Here is a 21,915-nt window from a genome sequence, read left to right as displayed (position 1 = left end):
AAGTTGCAGGTTGCACATGCTTACTTGGATCTAGTGCTGTGAAACTCCAATACAAAAGCTCTGTTGCGCACACTTCCAGGTTTAAATCTGCATTCCATGGTTATCGCTCTCGAATGCTATCTACCTGAATTATTTTGCACTGATTTAAACTAGCTCAGCAGCATTAACTCATAGCCTTTTGAAGTGAGATGTATAGCATAGTTCAGGTGAAGGTTCAAGATCCTGTCTTATTCCATCATTATTTTAAGAAGAGTGGGGAGTAAAAGCGAGATCCACAGAGGCAACTGGGTGTCTGGCCTCATAATAATGGATTCTTACCCATTATTGGTATTGTTACACAGATGTGTAACACCTGAGGTTCCTGAGCTTGTGAAAGTCAAGAACCTCATAGTTGTGGCGTGATTTCAAGATGTAGATTTGCACTCTCTCAAGCAAAGGAAGGAAGTAAATACAGTTATGCCTTATCATCGGTATGTATTCCCAACACTGACTTTTTTTTATTCCAAAGGGTGTAATGCATGTATGTTGCACCGTCACACACACAAAAATGCTATTTTGTCTTCTAGCTGTGTTTTCAGGAAAAGCAGCAGCCCCTGTGTCTTGCATGGAGCTCTTACCCGGTAGATGTGATCTCTGCCTGCTAGATTGAGTTTCTCCAGCAGAGATTAGCAGATGAACGTAATTACTTCTGGCTACAAAGTAGGTACTTCAGTGGCTTGCGCAATCGTCCTATTCTACTGCTGGTTTTAGTAAGGGCTCTTTGAACTCCTCTGGCACTGTGATCAGGCATTAAAGATGTAAGCTATATTATGATTTATTTAAGATACTGTAGACTGTATGTTTTTCACGGTGGAATGGGGCTTCAGTAACAGTGACTGTCAAGTCACTGTATCTCTGTGTTCTTCTCTTGGAAAAAAATAAATTCCTTTAACATTACGTTTGGCATACTGATTGTTTTTAAAAAAGCTTTTATTTGGAGTAAAATGTTGTGCTTTATATATTTGGCCATATGGAAAGGCAAGACAATGTAAAATATGTGTTTTTAAATCACTAATTAGAGAGAGCTAAAACTATAAAACTTACTTGGTGCATCTTAATTGCTGTGAGTAATGCAAAAGCTTTGAAATGTAATCCTTAGGAATGCTTAAGATACTAATTATATTCCAACCAGTCAAGGTGCGCTTGTTTTGAAACGAGTCTGAGCTGGTCCCTTCCGAGAACCTGGTACTCCCAGTACTGAAGGTGGAGAAACAAATTCATTTCTACGAAAAAGAGTTCTCCTCCAAAACCAGGGACAGACTTCAAAGCATAACATTTTATGACAAGAGGCACTTCAAGATTAACAAAGCAAGGCCCAAATACGCTAAACACAAAAGCTCGAGAGCAGAAGAGCACTTAGGTTTGGTCCAGGCCTAGCTGCTAACTGGTATTTAGGATCCTAACTTGCTAATTGACATTAGTTAAATTCCGAAGACCAAGTATGTAAGCTACAGATGCTGTCTTATGGACCTTCCCTTGAGGTAATTATTCTGTTAGTTCTGGAGTTCCCAAGAGATTTTTTCCAGTGCCTTACTTTAGACTTCAGATGCTTTTACGTTTTTTTTTTTTTTATTTTAAGGCATTTCAGAAAACTATGTTTGGTTATTGGACTAGCCAGTTCAATGGACCACCTAGGTTCAATAGTATATCAAAGTTTTCCATTTTGGAATTGTGAATCTTAATTGCAAACATATTCCATTTATTTTTCTGAATAATTTAAATAGAATTAACATGAAGTCATTGTATCCAAGTTTACTGATTTTCTGTTAGCTCTCCTGTAGTATATTCATTAGTTAACAAAACTAAACTTGTATTCTTTTTGCCATTTATTCATCTTATGAAAAAAATCTGTCAGCCATCATTTTGAAGGAGGATTGCCTCCTCCTATTATTAGCGTTTGTTCTTCAGTCTAAATCTGAGAGAATAAATTCCATTCATATTGATACACTTTCTAGTGATAATATTAAGACTTACCTTACAGCAATCTGTATTCATATCCAAATCTTATCCAGTTGATTTCTAGTAGGGTCCCAGAAATACCCAAGTAAAATAATTCTTTCTCAAAAGTTGTGATTTAGATGGTGCTTTATTCATAATGTCCCTCTGTTCCTCCATTTTGTCTTGTCCTTATACAAGTACAGCTTAACATGTTTGTGTTTCTTTACTGAACATGAATGCCTTTGGTATAAGTTACTATTCCACTGTGTTTCTGTTACCTCTAAAACACCTTGTTTCATGTTTTAGGTCTCCAATTTTTGCCTAGGTTCCTTCTATTAATATTTATTTGATTTTTTTTTAAATCATCCACAGCACCTCAGTTGTATTAGGAATGGTCCTTTTGTTAGCTTTATCGCCTGGCTGCTGTTTTTAATTACCACTACCTTTTTTTTTTTTAAACCTTGTGTCCATCTACTCATTAACATACTCTTATGTATTTCTGTATCCTTACTTACCTGATTTTTTTTCCCATCCATCTGTGCTAACCAAATTAACTATGAATATTATAGAAGCTTCTCCCAATTTCTGCCATCTTTTTTAGTTTAAATTTCTTCTATAAATTTTGGCGGTGTTAGTTGTTGAAGATTATTTCTCCAGATACCGTCGTAAAGTTCTGTCTCCAGAGGTGTTTTTTTTCCAATACATTTCAGTGGCTGAATATCTTAAGATTATTCTAAATTGGAAGTGAGAGCTATTAATCTTTCAAACTTAATTCTCCTTTTTAAGGTACTCTAAGCTGAAGAATATGAGACTCTATTTAAATAACCTAGAGCATGATACAGTTATTCTTCAGATCAAGTTATTCTTGATCTGTTCCAGTAATAATTTTGCATTGTCATTTGTTTCAGTGGGAGGTCCAGTCACCACATTTTCTCTGGTTTTACTTGATTGTCTTCCATATGTCAGATCCGCATCTCAGAGAAGCATAGTTCTCCAAAATCTGTTCCTTGGATTCAGCACAGAACAGCCCTGTTGGCCTCCACACAATCTCCAGTCATAGAAACCTGTCTGTCTTCTGGTATTGGTGTAAATCTCTTGTTCTGAGGTTCACTCTTCATTACCTCCTCTTACTACCTACGTTCTAACCAATCACCCCTTAAGACACGTGTTGGTTAGATAGTCCTGTGTTTGGTATGACGATTGATACTGGAGTCATACAGGTTTATAAGTTACATCATGCAATTATGACCCTGGTTTTGTAGGTACTGTTTTGTGTAAGTAAGGCATGCTATCAAGCTGAAATTTGTAATGTTTAGGAAACTTTTACTGGTGGGTCATCGAAGTATTGGTGGCAACTATTCAAAATTTGTTGGTTGATATGGATATCGAACTGAATTTTTCATGTGGTATGTTGCATTTATATTCCAAGTTAAAGTCCTTGTCTCCCTTCATGCCACTGTATTTGAGTGCAGTGCCCTGCTTTTCAAGTGTTGTGACCTCTACCTTTCTATTGCTTGTACCTTTTAACGACGACCTATTTGTTTCTGTGCCTTCAAGCTTAGAGTTATTTATTCTTATCTAAATCAGTAATTAATAAAGCAGTATGTAGTTGGATAAATGGTGTGTCTGGTGATGAGCCGACACAAGAAACACGTTAAGGGATGGAGAGGTAAAGAAGGACGGGAGGAAGAAGTGCCGTCAATAGAGCTGAAGCACTCAGTCTGAGGAAGCAAGGCTGCAGTGGAGTAAATGGCATTCCTTTCCATCCAATATACCTCAGAGAGGATGCAGTGAGTTGGGGTTACAAAACAACTATTCATGCAAGAATTTGGGATGACTGTGGAATTCACTCCTTTAATGCAAATAGCTTAGTCCTTAAATTCTTTCTTATGAATCTGCTGCTGCTTGATCTTCTTTTGGGGTACTGGTTTATGATTGCACAAGAATTGGAATGCTTGTGATGCAGACCTGGAAAAATGGGCTGAATAATAATAAAGTGACTTGATCTAGGAGAAACCTGGAGACAGAACAAATGGGGAGGGTGTTTTGTACCCCCTTATTTTCTCCCTCTCAATATCTAAGCCTAGTTTTCACTTCTGCACAATCTGTCATTTCAGGGCTATGTATTTCCACTCACTCCAAATGTCATTTGGTATCTTTGCACACCTATGAGAGTGGTAGTTGTTAAATAGCATGGTCACAGTTTGACAGCTGATGTCAAAATATAGCCAAGTAGTATGTTGTGTGATGGGTGCACATGATGTTCCCGGTAGCTGTACTTAAGAATTATTACGCCAACGTCTGTCTTCGAAAGATTTCTCCTATTCCTTTTTGACACTGGTCTTGCCTTTCTTCTTATGCTTATTTCCCCTTACTCCTTCTGAAGCTGCTACAGGAAAATGAATGAGAAAATGAATGAATTGTGATTGAGGAAGCTAAGGAGAGACAGCAACTGAATGTGCATTGTACGTAATTTGGAGAGTAGGACTCTGGTTGAGGATGACAGCTCTCGGCAGGTGACCTTGGGGCGGAAGAATTTTGATATATTAGGGTCTTTTGTGTTAATGCAGTAAGGCAGTGAGAAGATGGGCAACCTCCTGGGGCAATGACACTCAGTTCAGAAACACCATGTGATCCTCTTAAAAAAGCCTCACAGTGAGTGAGGCTTACTGAGTGAGTGAGTACCTCACAGCAAAAAGCAGTATTTCTTTACAAATGTGGTCTGGAAAATTCTGTAGTACACCAGAAAGCGGTAACACTACAGCTGAAGACTGCATGCAAACTTCGTAGTATTGAAGGTAACATTAAGTGCGTACTTCAATCTGACCTATAAAGTCACAGCCAACCCTTGATTTTTTCAGTAACCGCTTCTACCTGAACCAATTTTGTTTCTGAACAGATATAGCAAATATAAAAATATATGCAAATTTACTTCTGCAGAGGGTACAGTGTGTTCTGGTTTGGTGTCGTCCGCTCAGTGGCAATGTAAAGGGTTTTCATTCTTAAACTCACTGACTTGTGTAGGTCTGGAGAAGTCTAGTTGCTTCAGGGTGCTTCATTGTATAGATGTTAGCTCTCCTTCCCTTTTTGTACTGTCCCTGCTTAGCAAGGTTATTGCCGATGCTGCTTGGAAACATCCTTCAGGGAAAGTAAGTGCAAATTATGGTACAATCATGGACAATTTACGTAGGCTTCCTTGTGTTTCTTATGATAAGGGAGTCTATTCAAAATCATTCGTCCTCCTTCCTCCTATTCCTTCTTTGTATTGCCTACTTCCTATTTGTGGTTTCTGTAGGACTGGGAGAATAATAATACACTGATCAGATGTTCTGCCTCATAACCTCTGAAGCAAAGTTCCTTCCTGTTAACCAAATCAGAAGAACGCTTGTGGTCTCTCTCCAGCTCACAAGTTCTTACTTGAGCAACATTCTCTAAAGCCAGTGATGCTGGGTAGGCTTTAATTCAGGGCGGGGTTTGGCCCCTTGAAGCATTTGCTGAAGGTAGGGACCTCGAAGTTTGGCCTTTTCAATTTTCTAACGCTAGCGTCAGGAGTATAGGCTGTAAGAGCAATTAGGACGCTGAGCTCTTTGACACGCGGTGTTTACGTCCATTCAGGCCCATACCGTATTTATGAAAAGTGAAGTTAAGCTATTGGCTGAGGGACTAGGCAGCGCCATGCTTGTGTTCAATATGTCTGGACTGCATGAAGGATCTGTTGGACTCACGCTAAGGCCTGTTTGCTAGGGCCCGACCTTTCCATTTAGGGAGCGATTTGAAACTTCACCTGAATTTTGTACTGCGGGCACGCAGGTAAACAAGAATTGCAGGGGAGTCTTGGCTTTGGCAAAGGTTTGGAACCAGGCTTAACCTTTGATTCCCATATTACAATATGAATTGGTTGATTACTTAAAAAATAATACAACCAGATTCTAACTGAAAAGAATGCTGAGGTGCTGACTTTTTTTTGAACATAAAAAACCTGGCCAACTTCTTCGAGAAGGTCCACTTAGTACGCTGCCCAGAACCATTTTCATGTAATTGTATTTAAAAAGTAAAAACTTTAAGTGTTTTTTAAGCTGTAAAGCTAGTCAAGAAGAGTGTGCTACTGAAAAAAGCCTTCAAATCCTTGTCCCTAAGGAGTTTTAACAAAGTTGCTTTTTCTTAGGAAAAAAATAGAAAAGGTTGCAGTGTACAGATCCTTGGGAATTACGCTTAGCAGCAGAAAAAGGGTCTTAAAGAGATTTCTTGTTTTAAAAGCGTTACCATACATATCTCCACATGCTAAGAATCTAACTCTGTTTTCAATCAAAATGGTTTTGCTTTAAATAAACTAGGCTTCTCCGAATCATCTGAATAAAGAATTTTTAGTTATATTTTTAATGAATAAAGTGAATATTTTAAGTTGAATTAGTTTTGTATGACCAAAAAGCTTTGAACAAAATCATTATATTAATGCTTTTAGCTGAAATAAATTGTAGAATTGTATCAATGAACTCTCAGTGCTATAAGCTTTGACTCCAAATTAGCATTTTTAGGTTACCCAAAACTTTTTTTAAGCAGCTGAAATTCAAGTCGTTTGTTTCCACCAAGGGCGGTAAGAAAAAGAACGTATCTACAAATATTCAAAATATTGCAACTTGTAAGAGGATCGAATCTTATCTTTCCCAAGGTGACCTTGCATTTATTTTTCTGGGGACCCCCCCGCCCACCCCAGGCGTGTAGTGGTTTACGACTTTAATGTGTGGGAAATCAACCACGTTGTTAAAGGTGATGTTCTTTTTAGTGGGAGAAACCTCTTTGGTTTTTTTACTGTTCTGTGACCCCAAACACACCCCAACTTTTAACCGAAAGTAAACAGCTCAGGCACGTACAGATTGCCAGATCTACGGCTTTCTCAAAAAAAAAAAAAAAAAAAAAAAAAAAAAGGCGGCGGCTGAACTTTTTAAAGGGACTGACTGTGCAAAACGCGAAGCGAGGAGCGCCTTGGAGCTGGGGACTCATCATGTCGGGGCGGCGGTGCGTGTGCCCGGGCGCCGGGCTGCGGCACTGTCTCCCGGCGGAGCTGCGCGGCCGGGCCCCGCCGGTGCGGAGCGGCGCGGCGCGGTGCCGTGCGGAGCGGTGCCGCGCCGTGCCGTGCCGTGCCGCGCTCTCCTCTCTCGCTCTCTTTCTCTTTCCCCCTCGCTCGCTCGCTCTCTCCCCCCTCCCTCCCTCGCTCTCTCGCTCTCCCTCTCTCTCTCTTACACTGCCAGCCCCTGATGTGATGGCGAAGAAACCCCGTTGACAAGGCACTGCTTTTTCATGACGGTGAGTTTCCCTTTGAGTGTATTATAATTTTGTGATAAAAATTTCAAGGAAAAAAAAAACACACAACCTCCTTCCTCCCTTCCTTCGGGGAGGGAAAAGAGAGGGGGGAAATCTATCTCCAGACAGACAGAAAAGAAAGAGGAGCAAATTAACAACCAGGAGTTGCCAAAACCAGGATATTAGGTTTCAGCCCAGAGAGCTATTGGCTCTGGGGCTATGTATATAAATATATATCTAGAGAGAGAGAGAGCGAGAGGGGAGACGAGGAGGAAGAAGAGGGATATTTTGTGGGTGGCTGTTGTTTGGGCAGATGTGGATTCACATGGAAATGAACCATATTTTTTTTTTTTTTTTTTTTCCGCGAGGCTGGTGGTGGTGGCGGCTGCTGAGGGCACTTAAAAAAAAAAAAGTTGTTTCTTAAAATAAAGGCGGGGGGGGGGTAGAAGGGAGAGATAAGGTTTCAGGTCCAGGCTGATAGCTGCAGAGAGGGGAGAGGTTTGGGGTGGGTTTTTTTTTCTTGCTGATGCCATGCAAATTCAGGAGAGGAGGGAAGAAAAATCTCTTTTAATGACTCATTGATTGAGCCGGTTTAAAATTAGTTGTTGTTGTTGTCTTTTTTTTTTTTTTTATTTTCCGCCCCCTTGATGGCCATCAAGAGAGGGATGGAAAGAGGAGAGGAGGGAGAGTGTGTGTGTGTGTGAGTGTGAGAGAGAGAGTGAGAGGGAGAGAGGGGGATAGAGAGAGTGTGTGAGGGAGAAAGAAAAATAATCTTTTCAAATCTCCTCCCTCTTTTTTTTCCCCCCTCGTTTCTTTGCTTTTCTCTAAAGCTCTGTGGTCTGTGAAACACTCTTTCTTCCTCCTCGTCGAGAAAATGGAGACACTTCGTCTCTCTCCTGGCTGTGGAGCTGGGAAGGATTTTTCTTTTCTTTTTTCCTTTTTCACTCCTGGCTTGATTTTTTCCTTTCCCCCCTCCACTCGCCACCACCCTAATCTTGTCATTTCTTTGAGCTCGTGTCTCAGATTTGTGCCTTCTGGGGATTTATTTTTCACTCGTTTCCTCGTTTTCGGTGTTGCCACTAGATTTGATTTGATTTGTTTGGTTCTTTATTTGCAATTTCCTCTGAATTGCTCTCTGCCTCCTGCTTTTAACCAAGGAATGGAAACGGTGCTGCTTTTTGTGGGTGCGCGAAATGCTCGGGCGGTAGGTTTGGGCTAATGCGCTTTTTTCTCCTTTTCGGGACCAAGTTTTCCGCTGTGCTTTTTTTTTTCCTTTTGGAGAGAGAATATTTAATTGTAACGCCTCTTTTTAAAACATAACAATAAACCGTCTTTTTCTGGAGTAACCCGTTTGACTTTGCTGTAGAGTGGATGTGAATCTGATCCTTTGTGCTGCTGGGATTATTTTACGTGAAGGAAACAATGTTTTATAAATAGTTTTTACTTGTGGCTTAAAACAGTAGTTGGTTGTGGAGGGTATTTTCTGAAATCCTCACAGTTCACATTTACTGGGTTATGGGGGGCTTCAGTACTAGTTATAATTTGGTTTTGCTATTAATTGCAAAATTCACTTACAGATTATGGCAGAAAGCAGATGTAGTAATGTTAAAAACCGGGCAAAATTAAACGGCGTATAGAAGGCACGTTTATATTTACTTAGAAACGTTACTGAATAATCACTGGGGGAAGGAAAGGGATGTGGAGGCCTTTGCTTTTCCCCGATTCTCTGCTCCTCGCACTCCGCTCCTCTCGTCCTCGGGGCTCGGCAGTACGGAACGAAACAGGATTTGGAGAAGGGAGAGGTCCTCCGGAGGTGGCTCCGGCCGTGCCCGGGCTCGGCGGCGAGCGTTTGCGGCGGAGCTCCCGGTGCGAGGGGGAGTGGGAGAGAGCGGGGAAGATGGCGCTGTCTGGCTTCCTGCCAACGTTTGTTGCGCAGTTTTACTCTGGCTCTCCTCCCCCACGGGCGCCATTTTAAGGTCCTTTCTGCTGTCGCCGCGCCGTGTGGGGCGTTGCCGTCGCACCCCGCTCGGGCCATTTCTCTTTCTGTCTCGAAAGCGTTACTCTCTCGGGCCTTGAGATCCTCTCCCCGAAATCCCAGAAGCTGCATGCTTCCCCCCCCGCTCTTTCTTTCTTTAAGAAATTGCTGTAAGGGGTTTCTTCTGTGTGTGTTTTGGAGAGAGAGGTGAAGGATTCTTGGCTGTGTGTGTGCAGGGGAGCTTTAAAAAGGGTGAATTGTTTTGGGCGTGGGTCTTTCTGGAACGGCCCCGTCAGAGTTGTCGCTCTGAATCGCTGCCTTGTCAGGCTTCCCCCATCTCCCGAGTAGTCTGGGTCACCGTCCTGTGAGGTATTAAACTGGCTTGGTTCAGAGGGGCATGTGCTCCCAGCTTAAAGCCTGTAAACATCACTTCAGAGCTTGTTTTCATATCTGTAAAATACGTGTTTCTTGATGTGAGATGGATTCAGAGTGTATGAAGAAAAAAGATTTGAAAGAACATCCTCTTCTGTTGAATGATGACCAAAAAATAGATGTCATTAAAAAAGAAATCCACTTTTAAAAAATGCTTTAGTGTAGCCCACAGGGTGAAGTAATAGCCATTAAAGAGCCTTCAATACCTTTCAAAGTGCTTGCAAAAATTCAAGGGCAAGTAACTTTTTGGTGGCTGGGTAGATAACTCATTTTGTTGCTGTTACTCTCTTGGTAATTTTTTTTTTTTGGGGGGGACTAGCATCTTTTCAAGTTTTTGTCACTCCTTTACGTCTCACAGGAAGCAGTGCTTTTTCCAAATTATTCAAATTTGGCAGCTCCACTTTAATATCCTTTCAAAGTTTTCTTTTGGTGCTGTTTTTTAGGGAGAGTGTTGAAAATGGTCTCCTATTTTTTGATCAAAACTTTTTTACATTTCTGTGTAATCTGATCAATGCTCATGAGGCTTGAGTTTAATACCAACAACATCTGTATTCAGGAACAGCCAAGTATGCTGCCAGACCAACTCATGCTGCGCCCACTAAGAAGTGTGGAATGCTTGTTTAGTTCTTCGTTTTATGCTTTTTGACAGATCAGAGGAGGGCTTCCCCATGCCTCTTGCTCATTCCTGAAAGAAGTGGGAGATTTTTTAAAATATGGGATTAATTTTAAGGCTGTTTAAATTCTTTGCCTGTTGGTGTTGAAGGATTTTAAACGACATGTCTTGTGAAATACAGATTTTTATTGCTCAGAATACACTAAAAAAATTGTCTGGATATAAACTGTCTTTTCTAAAGACTTCCATGGGGACAGCCTTGTTAACATTTTAGCTTTTTAAACAATACATCTGCTAAAACTTTAATTGTTTAAAAATCTGTTGAGTGTGGAGTACGGTATTCTTCACATATTTCAGAAATCCTAGTACATGAAATTCACTCTTTCTTGAAGTGATTATTTTGCATTTTTGTTAACAGTCTTGGGATCAAGGTAGTGAATTTTTATACAATAAAATTTCTCTTATGCACTAATTTCTGGCAGATTGTGTGTAGATTTTTCATTAATTTGTGAAAATAACAAAGAAATGACAAAAATGGGATGAAAATGACCAGTTTATATTCTCTCAGAGCATAATATGAGCCGGCAGTGTGCCCAGGTGGCCAAGAAGGCCAATGGCATCCTGGCTTGTATCAGAAACAGTGTGGCCAGCAGGAGTAGGGAAGTGATCGTCCCCCTGTACTGGGCACTGGTGAGGCCACACCTTGAATACTGTGTTCAGTTTTGGGCCCCTCACTACAAGAAGGACGTTGAGGTGCTGGAGCGTGTCCAGAGAAGGGCAACGAGGCTGGTGAAGGGTCTGGAGAACAAGTCTTATGAGGAGCGGCTGAGGGAACTGGGGTTGTTTATCCTGGAGAAGAGGAGGCTGAGGGGAGATCTTGTCGCTCTCTACAACTACCTGAAAGGAGGTTGTAGCGAGGTGGGGGTCAGTCTCTTCTCGCAAGTAACTAGTGATAGGATGAGAGGAAACGGCCTCAAGCTGTGCCAGGGGAGGTTTAGATTGGACGTGAGGAAAGATTCCTTCACTGAAAGAGTGGTTAAACATTGGAACAGGCTGCCCAGGGAAGTGGTGGAGTCACCACCCCTGAGGTATTTAAAAGACGTGTAGACATAGCACTTAGGGACATGGTTTAGTGGTGGACTTGGCAGTGCTAGGTTAATATTGGACTCGATGATCTTAGAGGTCTTTTCCAACCTAAATGATTCTATGATTCTATAATACTTGCCAAATAGATACGTATACTCTCTACTCTGACCTGCTTGCATTAAAACAAAACGTATTCTCATCTTGAGTTGAGATCTTTGGCGGATAGTATTTAAATATATTAGATCTATTCTTTTTAGATATATTTCTTTGGCTGTGTCTGAGCTTAAAAGTTTTTTGTTGTTGTTGGAAGTGGTACTTTGTATTTTGTATAGCTTGTTTATGTTGATGGAGGTGTGCAGAAGCTCACTGTGCTGAAACACTAGCCCAATTGTACTTTCATTGGTGCACCTTGGCTTATTCACTAGTATGGTACTCATGTATTTTAAGTGTGTTCTTAGTTTGTTCATGCTTCGAGCACTTGCCTTGTATATTAATACCTGTATTCTTGAGTTGATAATACTGTCAGTATATGTGTGGCCTTAGGTGAGGTCAGTGCTACATAGTTGTGCCCTTGACACAGATGGTTCTACCGTAGCTAAATATTTGTGTCACCTTATAGATGTGCAGTTTTCCTGCCCCCCCACGTGTCCTTTTCCAGTAGCGTTTTATCTATTTAGTTTAATTGTACTGAGAGAAAAAACCCAAAGTCCTGCTAGTATAAGCTGCATTTCCAATTTCCTTCAAGGACCCTTTCTGTATCCATAAAGTTTTGCAACAGAGGTAAGTTCATAGTCTGGAGTTGAAGAGCTTTGCAGGCATGGATGTGTTGGTGTGCTACTTGCACATTCATTGTACTCTAGCGGTATTTTCAGAGTTTTGCTGGTATATTTCCACATCAGTTCCGGAAAAGTTGTGTCTGAGTAACTGCAGTTATGTTTTATAATGTGGCTCTAATGGTCAATGATCATGCCTTTTCATGCTGCATTAGGCTTGTGATAAGTCTAATGGCTGATGCTTTTTAGTGTAGATGTAGCGGTGAGAGTGTGAAAGTGTGTTATCGCTGTCTAAATAATAGATACCGTCCAGGCATAAGAGCCTCTTTGGTAATGTAGTTCATTCTGTTCAGAGGGTTGGCATAACTTCTTCTAGTAGTTTTGCTGGAATAAGCTGCATCTGTGCTTGAAAGGTTTTTTATGGTGACATAGCCAGTCCAGCATAGACATGGGGATTGTCTACAAAAACAAGTGTGTTTTGCTTTCTTACAGTAGAGGAAGAGCAGCAAGATTAATAAACTGTTCTAACATTCATTGTGACCTGCAACTGTTCTAGTCTGAAAGTTGGAATAAGCAGTATCAGTAGAGCCCTTGTTGCACCAACATAAACGCATGAACACTGACCTGAACTGATGTTTTTTCGAGATCATCACGTAATTAAATGAATATGTGTATCTTTATTTTCAAATGTTCCTTTGCCCCTGCTTTCACTGTTGGAAAAACAACTACTGTGTCTGTATTATTTTTGCTTTATTTGAGAATCGCTGTGGTTTTAGACAAAATGAAAATTAACATGATTAACTAGCACAAATAGACTATCAGGTTTTTTTATTGCTTTAATTTATTTTCTTGCACTAGTTTTAAAATGTTCTAGAGCTACTTCTGATGTTACTTTGAGTAAGGGAATGCTTACCAAAAGGAAAAGAAAGCAAGAAAGTGGGCAAATCACTGTCAAAACTTAATACAATAGCCTTTCTTTCACTGAAGGTATTAAGAAAAGGTGGTGAAGAGAGGGGAGTCCAGGGAGAAAGTTTTAACTTCATTGCAAGAGACTGATCATTTTTGTAAGGGCTGATCTTATGCCTTGTCTCAGGTAGAACTTGCAGTAGTTTTACTGTGAACTTGATCTGAGTGTGGACTTTCAAGATTTGGTGTTGAAGCTTGAATTTATTGAGATGCGTCAACTACAGAAAATATCTTGGCCCCACTGAAATGGTGGCAAAATCTCCATTGGCTTCAGCAAGGCAGTGGCTTCAACAAGGACAAGATCGACAGCGTGGAGGATTTTCAGTCTGGTTTTGGGGGTGTTGATATGGACTGCACTGCTGAATTAGTTACGCATCTGTCAATTCATCGTATTCAAATTTCAGTTGATTTCCCAAACGTAATAACTGAAAGGAGTATAAATCTCTGTTCAGCTTTAATTATTGGCAGTTGTTAGCTGATACTAGCTTGTGTGAACCATGCCTGTGGCAAGGTAACCAGTTTTGGTGTTTTGTTTTTTTTTTTTTAAACTAGTATGGACTAGAGTGGCAATGAAAAGGTATTAATTGGGCATTGGTTTATAAATTAATTGAGAAATGACCAGATCATAAGGAAGTTGCATTCTGGGACTGCGTAAGTGTTTTTTCAGAATCTTTGAAAATTATATGCACAGAATGAGAAGTATGATATACAGGTATTCTCTAGTAGAAACAAGGTAAAAACATCTGAAGAACTAACTCAACATCTCTTGAAGTATTGTGTTGCACAAATAATGTATGCTAGTAGCCTGCGTTATTGCATACAGTAGTTTCTAGAAATACTTAAGAGCATCTAACTTCCTTTGGGCAGGCGAACATTTCTTTCGTAAGGAACTGTTGAGATTATGCCGCCTCCTTTTCCTCTTTTGGGATGAAACCAGGACCTTTCAAAATGTTTTATGAATATTGAGATTCCTGAAGAATTGTGTATGCGGTGGAGCAGCTTAGAAGACAGAGCCCAAAATAGGCCGTAGCATAGTGATGAGGATAGTCGCTGCTGGGGAAATGGGCTAAGCCGAGTGTTCAACCTGGTGAATCCCATGGGGTGGGTAAGCATCCTGGCCTCCAGGCTACGATTCTCCATGTGGTTTAAAAAATCTGATTCCAGATGAAAGTTTTGTCAAGATTTTGGTGTTGCCAAGAGCAGCTCTGGATGCAGTAGGAAAAAGTTTTATTGAATAAGTTAGAAATTCGATGCTGAACATGTGTGTCTGAGGGAAACCAGATTTTAGACAGCTTCACTGGGGGTTCACACATGTACTGGGTGTGCTTGACTGTAGCTGGATTAACCTTTACTATTATACATACTGTTAGCAGTTGAACTGCACACTTCCTTTTTTTTCTTAATGTATTAAAATATCACTGTAGTTTTTGGAAGCTTGATAAGTTACCACATTTGCCAAACTCAAATTTTTTTTTTTAATGGTATACTAAAGGGAAATAAAATTTAAGAGTTGGATAAACAATCTATTGTAGGTTGTCTGTGCTTTTGTGTGTGGTTTTTATTTGCCCCTCTGTACGTGGAGCTGGTACTTCACGTTGTGTAAAGACCCTGCCTGTCCTCTTAGGTGTTCATCTCCTGCCAGATCTTAGAAACCATGAAGATGCATAATGTTGCGCCTAACAATTCATGAGAGGTAGCACTTTTGTGTTTCTTTTCTTGTTGCTCCTTGTCTGACTCCTGAATAGTTCCCATTTTTTGGAGTAGTTTTTTGTAGAGAGGTTTTGCATAATTCTTCTGAATATTTAAAATTACAAATTTCTTCTTGTACTCTGTTGCATACAGATGTCTTTGAAATACCGATGATTAAATTCAGTTCCACAGCTAATTTCAAACATTGTAAGTTCATCTTAGAAGTACTACTCAGATTTAGAATCTTGGAATGAAAACACATTTTCATATATATAGAAAGTTCACACTTGGATATTGCACTGTGTTACAAGATTAGAATCCCAAATTTTTTACTTTGTTAGCTCTTTTTTAGTGCACAATTCCTGGTAGATTTTGCAACAGTATAGTAGTTGCTTTTTGTTGATTACTCTGGAAGATAAAACATTCGTAAGGAATAATTACATGTTGTAGAATATAAGCACAGCATGGTTTACAAGTGAGTAGTTAAATCCTTGTGTTTTACAAAGTACATTTTTAAAATTAATTTTGCTTCCTTATTCCTGTTGTCCTGAAATGACTTTTTGATAATTATGCCTTCTGTATTTTTGCCTGAGTAAAATTAAGAATTTGCAATCAAGTTTTTCAATATTTACCTCCTTTCCATTGAATACCGTGTCATTATTCCGCTGCACATAATTTTTTACAGTAATGAGAGGGGGAAGGTGGGAAATACCTCTTAATAATCATTTTTTGTATTCCATCTGTGTAAAAATCAGTTTCTTGAAAATAAAGGGCTCGATGTGGTGAGCAGCTCTTGAGTTGATCATAAAACGCATGCTTGGTTAGTTACAAGAATCTGAAATTGTCCAGTTTGTAAGATACTAGATTATTCAAAAGTAGCATGGCCTTGAAATGTAAGAATAAAATATATGGTAAGAAGGGTTTGAGTTTATACTCCTTTCTTACGCTCCTGTGTTGCAGAGAATGCAAATGAGGTTTTATTCCTGTGTAGGTAAGTTTCCTTCAATGAATCCAAGGCTGTCTGTTAGGAACCTGAGAGATAACTGACAGTGTGTGTAAGGCAGTAGTTACAGCACCTTAGCAACCTGAAGTGCATACTGCTTAAATGACATGCGTTACCTAATATGTGGTAAAATGGCATCTTCCCCCCCCTCCTCCCCCCAGTTCAGAAGCATACTGAGCAGAATATTAGCACTGTGAAAATTAATGGGAGTCGTGATGGAAGTTTGTGTGAGGGAAAGACTAAGGACTTCAACTCTGGGCTTTTTGCCTCTGCAGTCTGTGTGGAATCACCTAACGCTGCTGCGATCCTTTGATGTAATTTAACAAGGGAGGGATGGATGCTTGTATTGGGTTAACAGAGTTATCTTACATCTGTGTTAAAAAAGGATATGGGGGATAAAAATGTCGTAAATTTGGTCTAGCACACTCAGTTCGCTATAATACCATTCTCTACAGTGACTATTACAGTAACTTTGATTTCTTCTGTTGTTGTTCTGATGATTATTGTTACAGTGACAATGTATTTCTTCAGTATTCCATAGTGAAGTTACTATGAATGTTGGGATTGTAGATTAAAATTCTGGAGAATGGTGTCGATCAACAGAACGGTACAGAAGATTTGATGGATCAGATCCATTGTAAAGCATGACGGAGGTGGTATCAGAGTTCCTGCTGACTGGATGTGTACAAAGTCTTGCGAGGATGGACACTGGATGTGTACACACACTGGATGTGTACAAAGAACTTGTGAGGATTAGTGGGCATACCTCGTGACTCAAACAGTAGTTGCTTCAGGTACTGCGTATGTTACTGTATGCAAGTTTGATTATCTCCCACTATAAAGCTGTAACTATAGTGGTCATTTCCTTGCTTTAAAGCATTGATTTCCAAAGGTCAGTGTTCACTCTCAGAAGTCATAGGCCAGCATGCTGCCAGTCAGGAATTGATCCCATGTAGTTGCACGGAAGTTACGAGTGTAGATTTTTACAACAGTTTTGCAGATAAACTTACTTACTTGTGGCTTACCATGTTTTGATGTTGATCATATCACACTTCTGGGAATTACTGTTCTGAATGTTGGTTTTCTAAACTAGCCGCTATCTTAGGCTTTTTACAAAATGTAAAAATAATATTTTACTGCTTTGTATCTGAAGTTATGTATTAAGGTTGTATGAAATTATAAAGGACTTTGAGAAAGGAAAACAATTCTTTTATGACAAGTTTAAAGTGAATTTTAAATCCAGTATTTACAGTGGTTTTGAATTCTTCCATTTTTTAACATAAAAATCATGTACAGTATATGAAGTATGTATGAATAGTTGGACTGTTTCTGGACAAATCCAGTTTTAATGACTCTGCAGGTTATAGACCCTGCATATGTTGCATGATACTGTGGATTGTGTAGCATGGTGATGAAAAATTTAGGCTGATAAGGACCCCTGGAGGTTGTCTGGCCCTGCACCCCACTGTAGGCAGAACTAGCTTCAAAATTAGGACAGGTTGGTCAGGGCCGTTTGAGTTTTGAAAATTTCCAAAGAGGGTGATTCCACCCTCTTGCCTGAGCATTCTTGTTTGTGAACTTATTTTTTCCTTGTATCCGGTTGGGATTTTCTGTGTTGCATGTTTTGGCTGTTGCCTCATGTCTTGCTGCACATTGATGAGAAGAGGCTGGCTCTGCTCGTATTAGTACCCTTTTTAGCTAGTGGCAGACTGCAGGTAGCACCTCGGTTAGCCTTCTGTTGTCCAGGTTGAAGAAATGCAGTTCCCTCAGACTTAGTGTCATGTGCCTGCAGGATTTTATTGGCACTTTGCTGGACTCTTTCAAGGTTTTTCTGTATTTCTTTTAAAGGGGGTGTGTGTGTGTGTGTGGCAAAACTGGACACAGTATTTCAGATGGGAGCTCACAAGCGCTGAGTAGAGGGGAATAATCGCTTCTGTCGACCTGCTGCCTGCACTGCAGCTAACGTGAGAGTGGTGGCTGTATTAACTGTACATGTGCGGCTACAGTCTGACAATTGCTTTAAGCTGGCTGAAGCACTGCTGCCTTCCCCTGTACTTAACTACCCAGCTCCCTTGTTCCTATTCCCTCTCTTGTGCTGGTACTAGCACTCTTGTAGCCCCGTGGCAAGCCAGAACCAAATCAAGAAGCTAATCCAAGTTGAAACAGATCAATGTATTTTGTCAGATCAATTTTCTGTTCCAGGTGACTGTCCAAAGCCTTGAGCTGACTCGGGGAAAGTGGATGAGAGGGGCACAGGACTGCTCTCTCCCTCTTTTGTTGGTCTTTGCTCTGTAGTACGTGGGAGTGTTGAAAGGGAGGCAGAGGCTTTAAGGCCAAGTAATAACAGTCCCCCAGAGGATTGGCCTGCATAGCTGGGATTTCCTTGTCAGTTTTATTACTTTTACCTTTTCTTATATTCTGTTTGGGAGTGTGTCATAAAGGGCACTCTGGTTATTTCCCAGAAGGGGTAGGCAGTGCTGCTTCCACAAGTATGTGTGACCCAAGTTGAAGTATATACTGGGTTCACCGGTGCAGTAACAGGGGTATGAAATAAAAAGGGAGAGGCTTTGCTAATAATAAGTTACAGGGAATATCTGTGCTGGGTTGTGACTAATTAGTAAAGATTGCCCTTTGTAAATTAGTTGGATGCACCAGCAGGGCTGAGTTTGGCCTACTTATGATAAACAGATTGTTTTTTTTTTTTTATTTTTAAAAAAAAGACACTGTAGAACCGTATTGATGATAACTAGATATTTGTTAGGCTACATTGTAACAGCTCTCCAGCAGGTTGTATGAATCTTCCCAATCTGTATTTTCCCCCACCTGTCTCTAGCATGGGCTCTTGTCACGGCCCTGGGTGCACTGGTGGGCCCTGATGACCCAGACAGGCCTCACCTGGAGCCTCCACCCACACCCTTTGCCCATGGGCTGAAGCCCCTGTCAACTGATAGAAATACAGAAGTGAGTCAATCTTTAAGAGTCTAGGCCAGTGGTCTCCTTGCACACCCCTATTGGTAAAAGTTTTTTGAGCATGCACCCTCTCTATATATACATTTATTTACAAATTATATGCATATACTACTGAATTCCTAATATTTTCTTCCTGCACCCCAATGAATTGTCTTCAACGCACCCTGCTTTGAGACCACTGGTCTAGGCTACGTAACTCTAATCCTCTAATTCCACTCATTGTGTCGAGTTTTATTTTCAAACTGTCTTGGCTTAATACGGTTTATACCCATTTCATATATCAATCATTGATTTGGCCCACTATATGTTAAACAGTGAGGAGGACAGAATTTGTATAACTAGTATATAGAAAACCTGAAAAGGTAGTCGGCAAGAAAAGCAGCAAACGTTTCTACCATTTGTGCTGTAGAAAACGTGTTAGGAAAATTTCAGAGCATAGGCTTGCTTTTATTAACACACTTTCGAATGATCATCTGTGTCAAGGTCATGCGTTGCTAAAGTTGCCCTCTTTTCTAAGTAGACTGAATGAATAGTTGCTTTTGGGTGTGCAAGGACTCGGTCTGATTATGCACCTCCTCTGTTGCTGTCCTAAAGTCAACAGGACACTAATCCTCATTGAAAATCTGCATCAGTTAAAAAGATTTAAACCTGCAGTTACGTGGTTATGTAGATCTTGGGTATGTGTGGCAAAATAGGAACAGAATTTAGTCTAAATAGGTAGGTTTGTGGCTTGGTTGTGATCTTGATTGTTCTTTCACAGACCACGTGTGCTGTTTAAATTGTGTGTTGGTCCTGTGGTATTTCACAAAAGCACTGCCCTGCAGCATCATGTTAGTGTAGTGTTACCTAGCCATCATTTGTGGGGATATTGAAATGGTAGTCATCTGTCTGTGCTTTATTTGCAGTTTCCAAGGTGCAGGAGCATGTAGCCCCTTAGGCTGCAAATGCTGATCAGAGCAACTTTTGAATGTAGCAAGAGCTGTGTATGATAGGTGTGTTCGTGGCTCTGTGATGGTACATTGATCAGCTGTATAAAAACTTTGTAATGGTTTTATACAAATTAGCTCTTCGGTAAACCAGCATTTAAAAAAAAAGTGACATAATATTTCTTTTTCATGTGTGTATAGAATTCTGCTAGTGATGACAAGAACGTTGTTAAAGCTTGTTAGGAAGATGCACTTCTGGAGGGTACTGGTTGTGGTTCTTGGTGTTTATCAAAAATGCAGCTGTTTGGGTTTTATTGTCTGTCGTAAACTGGTAGGAGTTCGCAATATGTTGGGTAGATTTTTCTTGTATCATGTTTGTGAAATGAGGAAAAACAACAAATTATTTTTTCTAATACAGCCAACTGCATGTTCAGCTAAAGGGCTGAACAGTGAAGAATACGTATTACAATTAAGATTTTCTCTCATTGGTGTTTTCATGCAATTTATTTTCCTTCTGATCATTATATGCAGGTTTTCAAGAATTTAGTGAACTTTCAAATTTGTCTAATTAGTGTTAGTAGTTTCAATACCCACAGGAGTAACAAAGTTCTGTGTGGTCACTTTCGGTAATCTTGAACCCTTACTGTAGTATAATCACAGAGAATATTTGGTTTGGTAAAGCAAAGACATTTTATTTTATTTAAATAACGATGTCAGTATTGCCATAGACACATGGGATGGGATTTTCAAAAGTAGGCATGCAGTGTGAAAACAAAGAGCATGTTGACTTTCGATAGAGCTGATTTTTACTTTTGGTTAGCTAGGAGTCTTTGAAACCTTGCTCTTGAGAGATGGATATGCTGTTTAGCTCTTAGAGGAAATAACAGCTTTCTGTAAGTACTACTAACAGTGCAGTTAAAACAGAATGCTAATCGCTTATTAATTTGCTCTTACTAATGTACATTTACATTTAAATTTCGTGACATCATAAAATGTGTTATTTGCTCAGCATTAAATTGCAAGATCAGTGCTCATGCTGGTGGCTGTATGCAACAGTGAGCAGATGTAATACTGAATCATGGGAGAAATTATTTTTCTTAGCATGCATAATCACCTAATGAATGCTGATTTTGCCGACATTTGAGGTAGTTCTCTGTAGCTGTGCTTTGTTTTCCTGTTCTCCCAGAGAGGTGATACTGAGGGATTCTCACAGCGATGTGTGCTCTGGTTCTGCTTCACCGTCGCTGTAAGCTATAGCGCACAGGAGATTGAAGAAAAAAAATCTTGAGTGAGGCTGTGCAGTATAGAGGACAGGGTACCCTCTGCTAGTCTAAAGTATAAACCAGTTTCAGAATCAGTGGAGTATAGAAAAATTTCAGGAAAGATGTTACAGAATCACAGGACAGCTGAGGTGGGAAGGGAGGTCTGGAGATGACCTCATCTAATGTCCTGCTTACAGCAAGCTCAGCCAGAGCAGGCTTCTTGGGGCTGTGGTCCAGCTGGGTTCTGGGTATCTCTAAGGATGGAGACTCCATAACCTTGCTGGAAAACCTGTGCCAGTATTTGACTGCCCTCAGGGTTTAAAAAAAAAAAAATTTTTTTTCTTGTGTTTAAATAGATTTGTTTGTTTGTTTGTTTTGATTTGTGCCCCTTGACTCTTGTTCATTCACTGGATACCACTGAGAAGAGTTTGGCTCAGTCTTCTTTACACCCTCCCACCAGGTATTTATACACAGGGGTAAGATTCCCCCATAGCCTTCTGTTCCCCAGACGGAAGAGTCCTGGTGCTCTCAGCCTCTTGTATAACATGCTTCAGTCCCTTCATTGTCTTAATCATTATGGAGATCTGTATGAGGGAGAGCCTTCATGTGTATCTGGTCAGGCAGAGTAAGTTTCTATTTGGCAAGAAGTAAGAGAGCAAAATTAATTAAAGCCAAAACTATATTAACAAATTTGAGTGATAAGTATGATAGCAGACTTTTTAAGGGAAGATGAGAAGAAAACAAGCATGGAATGCACAGTGATCAATTTGATGTGATTAGAAGATACTGTGAAGGTGAGATTGGATAACTAAATGGAAGCCAGGGCACCAAGAGGTTTAGGAAATGCTAGCATCAGTTGATAATTGAACTGGTGGATTAGGTGGGATCTTTACAGAGAGAATAAGGGAGGATAAAGTGGTCCTGAGAGTTACTGACAGGGAA

At 40.2% G+C, this 21,915-nt stretch overlaps 1 protein-coding gene across 4 annotated transcripts in view; it reads left to right on the top strand.

Annotated features, from left to right (window-relative positions):
- BICRAL (BICRA like chromatin remodeling complex associated protein) overlaps positions 1–21,915 on the top strand; it is a 46,798-nt gene that overhangs the window by 3,116 nt on the left and 21,767 nt on the right. The window contains exon 1 of one of the 4 annotated variants that reach the window (XM_076334469.1): positions 7,129–7,281. The exons of 1 other annotated variant lie outside the window; for it this stretch is intronic. The gene's annotated coding sequence lies outside the window, so the exon portion shown is untranslated. Of the gene's footprint in view, positions 1–7,128; positions 7,282–7,943; positions 8,483–21,411; positions 21,434–21,915 lie in introns of those variants that run through there. 2 more of the 4 variants (XM_076334472.1, XM_076334471.1) reach the window with 2 other exon arrangements.

This window comes from Aptenodytes patagonicus, chromosome 3 (genome assembly GCF_965638725.1).
Source record: "Aptenodytes patagonicus chromosome 3, bAptPat1.pri.cur, whole genome shotgun sequence".
In the NCBI taxonomy this organism is placed as follows: domain Eukaryota; kingdom Metazoa; phylum Chordata; class Aves; order Sphenisciformes; family Spheniscidae; genus Aptenodytes; species Aptenodytes patagonicus.
Note: the sequence above shows the minus strand (reverse complement) of the source record. Positions and strands in the feature narration are given on the sequence as shown.